At 34.9% G+C, this 7,246-nt stretch overlaps 1 pseudogene; it reads left to right on the top strand.

Annotated features, from left to right (window-relative positions):
• Nucleotides 1–5,517: 5,517 nt before the first annotated feature.
• LOC141831705 (uncharacterized) lies at nt 5,518–6,949 on the top strand (annotated as a pseudogene).
• The last annotated feature ends 297 nt before the right edge of the window (nt 6,950–7,246 follow it).

The following is a 7,246-nucleotide window of genomic DNA, read 5'->3' as shown; positions in this document are numbered from 1 at the left end:
AAGGTACTTGGACTGTTGTAGTAGCAACTGCTGGCGGCCATGACATCATTTCTGATGGGAAACACTAGGAAATCCGTTCCGGTGAATTCTTGCAGAACATAATTTTTTTTGGAAACGGATTTAAGTTACCCTCATAATCGATTAAACAAAGTTTGATCGACACATTTAGATCATTGGGCTCTTGTGTTTGGTTTACAGGATCCAAGATAAAAGGAACAATTTATTTAAAGTGGAAACAATAAATTTGTACCTATTCTTCAGGATGTCTAGAAGGAGTAGATGACCCCTTGATCTTCTGCTGTATATCCTCTCCTCTTCTCGAACGTTGTGTGGATAACGATCCTTCGAGATGATTCCTCTAAAACTCTTCTCTCCGATGGCAAGGAAGCTAGATCCTTTCTTTCTTCTTCTTCCTTCTTTTCTCTCTTACCTTCTCTTATCAATGTCGCCGGCCCTACCAAGGGAGAAATCCTTTGTTGTGTTTGGCCCTAGCAAGGAACTAGAAGAGAGGAAGATGAGAGCTAGGGGCGCCGGCCCTAAGGAGAAAGAAAGAGGAGGGTGGGCGGTGGAAAGAAAAAGGAGAAGGTGTTCTCTTTGCCGCCGCCCCTAGGAGGAGCACCATCAAGGATTTGTGTTATTTTTTTGCCTCCCTTAAATCCCTTTTTATATAGTTAAGCCATCATGAAAATTTAAGAAAGATTCTAATAAATTTTCTTATCTAGATTTAGTTAGAAAAAATCTAATAAAATCTTTAAGAAGAATTTATTAGAAACAATCTAAACTTATCTTATCTAAATTTATTTTAGAAATAAATCTCTTTATAAAATTTTATTAGAAAGAATCTAACAATCTTATCTTATCCAGATTTATTTAGAAATAAATCTTTTATAAGATTTTATTAGAGAGAATCTAACAATCTTATCTTATCTAGATTTATTTAGAAATAAATCATTTTATAAGATTTTATTAGAACAAATCTAGTAAAATCCAATGGATAAGATTTGTTATCTTTCTAATAAATTTCCATATTAATTTTGTTCTTATCTTTAACAAAATCTTTTAATTATATCTCGCTAATATTTAACAAGATTCCATAATTAATATTTTGTTAATTTAACAAAATTAATTCATAAAATTTTATAATAAAATTTTGTACGAGAAGAGACGAAATTTCTTAGCGGAAATTCTTATAAAAAATTTCTTTCTTATCCGAATTTTTCCCGAAAAAATTCTAAATAAAATTTCAGAAATTTTCTTTTATAAAAAAAATTTCCTATCTGAAATTTCTCATAGAATTCTTTTAGAATTCTTTCAGAATTCATTCGGAGGTCTTCCAAGATCTTCTTAGGTCTTCAAGAATTCTTCCGAAGGTCTCCAAGAGGTCTTCAAGAATTCTTCCGAAGGTCTCCATGAATTCTTCTTGAGGTGGATTCGAGGATTTCCAGAGGCTACAGTAGGGACCTCGAGGAGAATTGGTTTTGGTCTCCCGATGGGATTAAGCTTCTCATGTTCCTCCTGAACACACAACTTAAGTCCATCAATAATAACTCATTCCACTAGAGAGTTATTATTGCACTACCGCACCAATCTCATATTATAATATGGGCTCCTTCTTACTATAAGTACATTAATCTCCCTGTATTTAAGATATTGTATGTCCATCAATTAAATGAGTTACTGACAACTCGAATTTAATCAACTTCTAATACAAAAGTAGTACCACTCAACCTTTGTTATCATGCGGAACTAAGTCCACCTGCAGGGTTTACATGATAATCCTTTATGAGCTCCTCAAGGGGACATCATCAGCCTAGATTATAGAACACAGTTTCCTTCTATAATCAACAACACACCATGTACATAATACTACTTCCCAACTCATCGGGCCTTTTGATCTATCGCTCTAAATCTCACCCTTTGATGAATCAAAGAAGTACATACTAAGTACATGTGTTTGTTATTATATTGGGATTAAGAGCATGTACATCGATAGTAACAGAGGTTTAGTTCGATTATATAGTCAGTATAAATCAAACAATCCTCAGATGGTCCTGCTCAATACACACTAAGTGTACTAGTGTAATTCTATAGTCAAGTCAGACTAAGATTAAATTACACTACAACCATTCCAATGGTTTGTCCAATCCATCTTGGTTGTGAACACTGTTTATAATCTATAAGGGACTGATAACATGGTCTTCTGTGTGTGACTCCGCACACCATGTTTATCTACAATATTGATTAAATGAACACTTGCATAAAAACTAAATGTAAATATTGACCAAAAGTAATTCTCATTTTAGAATGTTTTATTTACATTGATAGCTAGGATTCTTGTATATCAGACAATCCTTTTTCAGAATGTTTTTAAGGCTTTAATGTAATTGGGATTGTCTGACTGTTTAGAGAAATCAGTCATCCACCAATCAGACTCTTAACCTCTTGCAGAATATTTTCTACCTTCCTTACACTGTCTCAGTTCCTCTATTAATTTAACCGCCTCTTCCTCTACAAGCTTTGGTTGTTTAGAAATTTCACTAACCAAACTTCGAACTTCAGTTTTTGTGAGGGGTTTGTTTGACACAAAATCTTTCTCTAGACTCCTTACAGAATTTCGTAGCTGGGCTACTTCTTTTTGAAGGTTTCTATTTTCTTCTTCAAGCAAATAAAAATGTTTAAAGGAAACTTTGGACAAAAGGCAAATTTTATCATAAACTACTCCAATATTGTTGGCTAAATCTGCAGGCTTGGGTTTCAAGGTATCTGCTAAGTCTAAATATTCAAGGTTTTTGGTTCGGGATCTCTCATACCATTTCCTGATCGTTTGCTCAAACTTCTCCTACATATGAGAACCATCTACCTTCCTACTTTGTTCTTACGGCTTAGGAACTCGTAAAATTTTCACGCTCACCCGACTGACTAACGACCTCCTCCTGAGGACTTACGTTGCTCGGCGGTCTTTTACGATCAATTAACTTGTTCGGTCGCCTTATCAAACAAAATACTCAAGTAAGTTCTCATTTCAAGATTTTCAAATGAAAATTATCAACTATTTTGAGGAATATCCTCTCTTAAGGTCTTCGGGCTTACCGTCTTACGCACTTACTAGCCTTGCGGAACTCCGGACCAAGGATGCTTGTCGAGTCTCCACCTTACAACCTTGTGATTCTTTCCTCAGAAATAATTTTAATTTTTTGGAAAAATTCTTGCCAAATTAATTATGAGCACTGGTTTCAGGAAACAAATATAAAACCCTTACCTCAACCTTGAATAGAGTGAATTAACCTGCCGTAGAGCTTAGAACTTAATCCAAGCTCTGATACCACTCTTTATTCACTTCTTCTTTCTAAGCTTCTAAGTTTCCGCTGTAAAATCTTTTCGGAGGGAATAAAATTCTAAGCAGAATTCTTGAATTTTCAGTCAATTCCCGAAGAGTTAACAATCTCATACCTTTTCGATGTAAGATAATTTGTAAATCAACTTGCATCTAGATTTAGAGCAAAATGAGCTGTAGGCTCCAACTTACTTGAAATGTTCAAATTTGACATCCACAAAGCTAATTAATGTGCAAATACGTGATTTGCAAACTAGAAGTTAATATATAAAGTAGCTTGTGCTTTGTTAAATCATCTTGCTTGCAAGTTTAGAGTAAAGACCAATTTTAGACGCTTGAATGCTAGAAATGTTCAGATTTTATGTGAATTTCATACCATAAGATAATTTGCGAGTCAGCTTGTGCTTCAAAGATAACACAAAATAATGTTCCCAGAGTTCTATCTCTTTTGTAAATTAGGTCGTGCCTAAATTAGATTTTTTTTAAAAATAATTAATTTAGACATTTGATGCTTGAAATATTCAGATTTGATATACTTAAAGCTGACTAGTATTGCAAATATTTGAACAAAATGACACAAAATGGTCAAGCTAATTAATTTGCTGATAAGTTTGCTTTGAAAATCACAAATTTGCACTCTAGTCAACTTTGAAAATACCGAGTTAGAACAATTTCAAGAATAATAATAAAAAAAGATTTTTATCATTATAAAAATAAACAAAAATAATTAATTAAAAACATAAATAAAAAATTTTGAATAAGTTTTATAAGTTTAATTTTTTTTATCAAAAGTTTAATTCTCAAAAGACAAATTTTGTAATTAATTTAAATGTGGAAGTATTTAAAAAGACAAAATAAAAATAAATTTTACATTTTAATAAATAAAATGTTATAAACGTTGTCTTAGGTCTGATCACAAGATTTTATAAAATCCATAATTTTACTCCAATAAAATTCTAATCATATAAAAAAATGCATGTTTAAAGATTTCGAATGTAAACTCTCATAACCACATCGATTATTTTTTTTTTTCAAAATCTGATTTCAAACAATTACGGCATCGACATTTGTGACCTTACTATTTTAATGTCTAATCATTCTTTTTCCAAATCTGAATTGTCGTGACACTAAAAACTAAGATCTATACATATTTACAAAAATTCAGTTAAAAATTAAATATATATTTTAATTTAAAAATTAGTATTAAATTTTCCATCTTTTCTCCTTATTTCTCATTAGCTCTTTTAGCTCTCTTATCCCCTTATTCCGCGTCGATAAATTTGGTATCAAAGCTTGTTCTCAAAAGATGATCGCTTAAACCTCTAAGGCAAGATACACAAGGAGCAAGGGAATAAGGGGTAATTTATGAAATCTTAGCTGTTGGTATTAAGCAAACTAGGGAAAGCAAAATAACAGGTCCTAACTTAGCAATATAGACATGAGGCCTGGTAAGTCCAAGGGCCCCCCCTGTGTGAGCTAACCCTGGAGAGGTATTGCCCTGCTAAAGGTTAATAATCTCCCTGAAAACCCTTATTCCGGAGTATTCCTACCCTATCATAAAAACTAAAATTTGAACCTCTCTTGTTTCATGAACAATTTCGCTCTTACCAAAGGAACAAAATCCTATCGGGATGCTCTTCAAGCTATTGAATCCCTTAAACCACTCTCTATTGGTTTTGCTAAACCAAGTGATTATATTTTCACAACTAGTAGTGTTATTCTCAAACAAAATAATACTCAACTCTAACTTATCGTTTTGATTGCTGAAACTTTAAGAGACATCCAGACTGATCTTAAAACAATTCTGGAATTACAAAAGGAAGGAAAATCTCCTTCTGGTATTCCTGACGATTTAATTAACAAACTCCAGAAGTTATCCTTAGGCCCTGCTGAGAAGCTAAAAGAAAGGAGAGGTAAACTTCGTGTATTTAAAGATTATTACGTTATTTTAAAAGAAGAACAGGAAAAGCTCAAGAATGGCATCTGGAACCATCCAAGAGCATCAACCACCATCACAAACTCCTCTCTTTGAGGATCAAATTCGGGAATACAGGCGCACCCAACGAAGACTCCATAATACCCAACAAGCAATTCAAAGACTGGGAAGGCGGCTGACAGGAGGAACAACTCCTAATTACACTTTGGAGCAACAGATTGACCCGCAAGTTCAACTACAACTTTCTATGCAGGAACGTGCCGCTCTTGTACCAACTGAGGTACTTTATCATTCACGAAGAGATGATATACACCATAAAGTGTATGTACACAGATAAAAAAAGTCCTACTCTATGTTGATAACAACCAGCAAGACAGGATGTTCATCCAAGAAGAAAGTCATAACCAGCTACAACAAAGTAGGATGAAATATATACATGCTGGCATTCTACAAGTGCGTATTTAAATACTCCATCGACAAGCAGAGGGGACTATGACCCTCATTGTTGTCAGAGACAACATATGGTTGGGTGACCAGTCAATCCTTGCAACCATGGAAATTGATCTAACTCATGGGAGTCAACTAGTATATATCATACCTGATATTATGATGTCTATTAGTGACTTTTTCAGGAATATCCAAATTTCTATATTAACATGAGGATATGAACAATGGAGGAATAGTGAAGCAAACCTCTTAATTACAAGAGGAATGGTGGGACGTCTTTCTAACACTCCAAACGTGAGCTTTGCCTATGAGATACAGGGAGTAGTGGATTATTTAGCAAGTCATGGAGTCCGTGCTCTACCCGGACGAAGGTATTCACAACAGCATTGCAAGGGCTTGATTGGGTCATCAGGCCTGCAAGAATCAAAATCCCGATGCAACCGACTGAAGTAAACTCAAGAAACTTACTCGAAGAAAGTATAGCCCTGAGTTTTCAGAATTATGTTGCAGCTCGCACCCCGGAACCTCTTAATTTCAACCAGCGGGATGAGGAAATTCAAGAGGAGGAACCCAGGTTATCACATATCATTGCAGTACTCCTTGAGCTAAATAGTCTTTTTAATTCATTAAAACAGGAACATGAAGATGTCCAGAAGGAAATGGAGGAAATTATGCAAATCCCACCTGGACAAACAGAACACCCCCATGTTTTGGTAAAAAGATTGGCACCAACAGCAAAATTTTCTGAATATAAAAGCTCTGGAGCTGCAGGATATGATCTTGCAACTGACGAAGAAGTTTGTATAGAGGCAAAAGGACGAGCTCTTATTTCAACTGATATTAGTATGGAAATACCATTTGGATCCTATGGGAGAATTGCAACACGATCAAGTGTTGCCTGGAAACTAGGATTGGATGTCGGAGCAGGTGTCGTTGACCCCCACTATCGAGGTGAAATTAAGATAGTACTTTTTAATCATTCTAATCAAGAAGTCAAAATTTCTCAGGGGCAATTTTTTGCACAAATTATTTTTGAAAAAATCACCAACCCTGATATTTATGAAGTTCAACGTTTATCTGAGACAGAACGTGGGCAAGAGAGTTTTGGCTCAACAAGCCAGGAAAATTCAACATCAAGTCAAGAAACCGGGGATGTTGAATTTATTCAGAACATATTGTTACCAAAAGAAAAAACTCCTCAGCTAACACGATCTAATTATGTAACGTTGTAGGAACTATAACAAAGGAGATCTAAAGGAAAGCAGCTTGTGTGTGCCCTTTTAGAACAGCAACCATCTGAATCGGGTCAAGGGAATCCATTGAGTATCCATGCAGGAAATGCAAGCCCAGGGGCCTCAGCACTCCAGTCCATGGAATGCTCAACGGAGGAACTAGATTCTGATGAAAATGATGATTTCATAAGCACACTCCAATGAGAAATGATAGACTGCATGAAAATGCAGCATGAAATTTTAACATGACACACTATAGGCTTGGGTCCCACCTCCATGTAGTGTGTGTCATGCTAG

The sequence above is a fragment of the Curcuma longa genome, chromosome 7 (genome assembly GCF_044706935.1).
Source record: "Curcuma longa cultivar G26 ecotype Majalengka, Jawa Barat chromosome 7, ITB_CL_G26_1.1, whole genome shotgun sequence".
Taxonomy (NCBI): domain Eukaryota; kingdom Viridiplantae; phylum Streptophyta; class Magnoliopsida; order Zingiberales; family Zingiberaceae; genus Curcuma; species Curcuma longa.
Note: the sequence above shows the minus strand (reverse complement) of the source record. Positions and strands in the feature narration are given on the sequence as shown.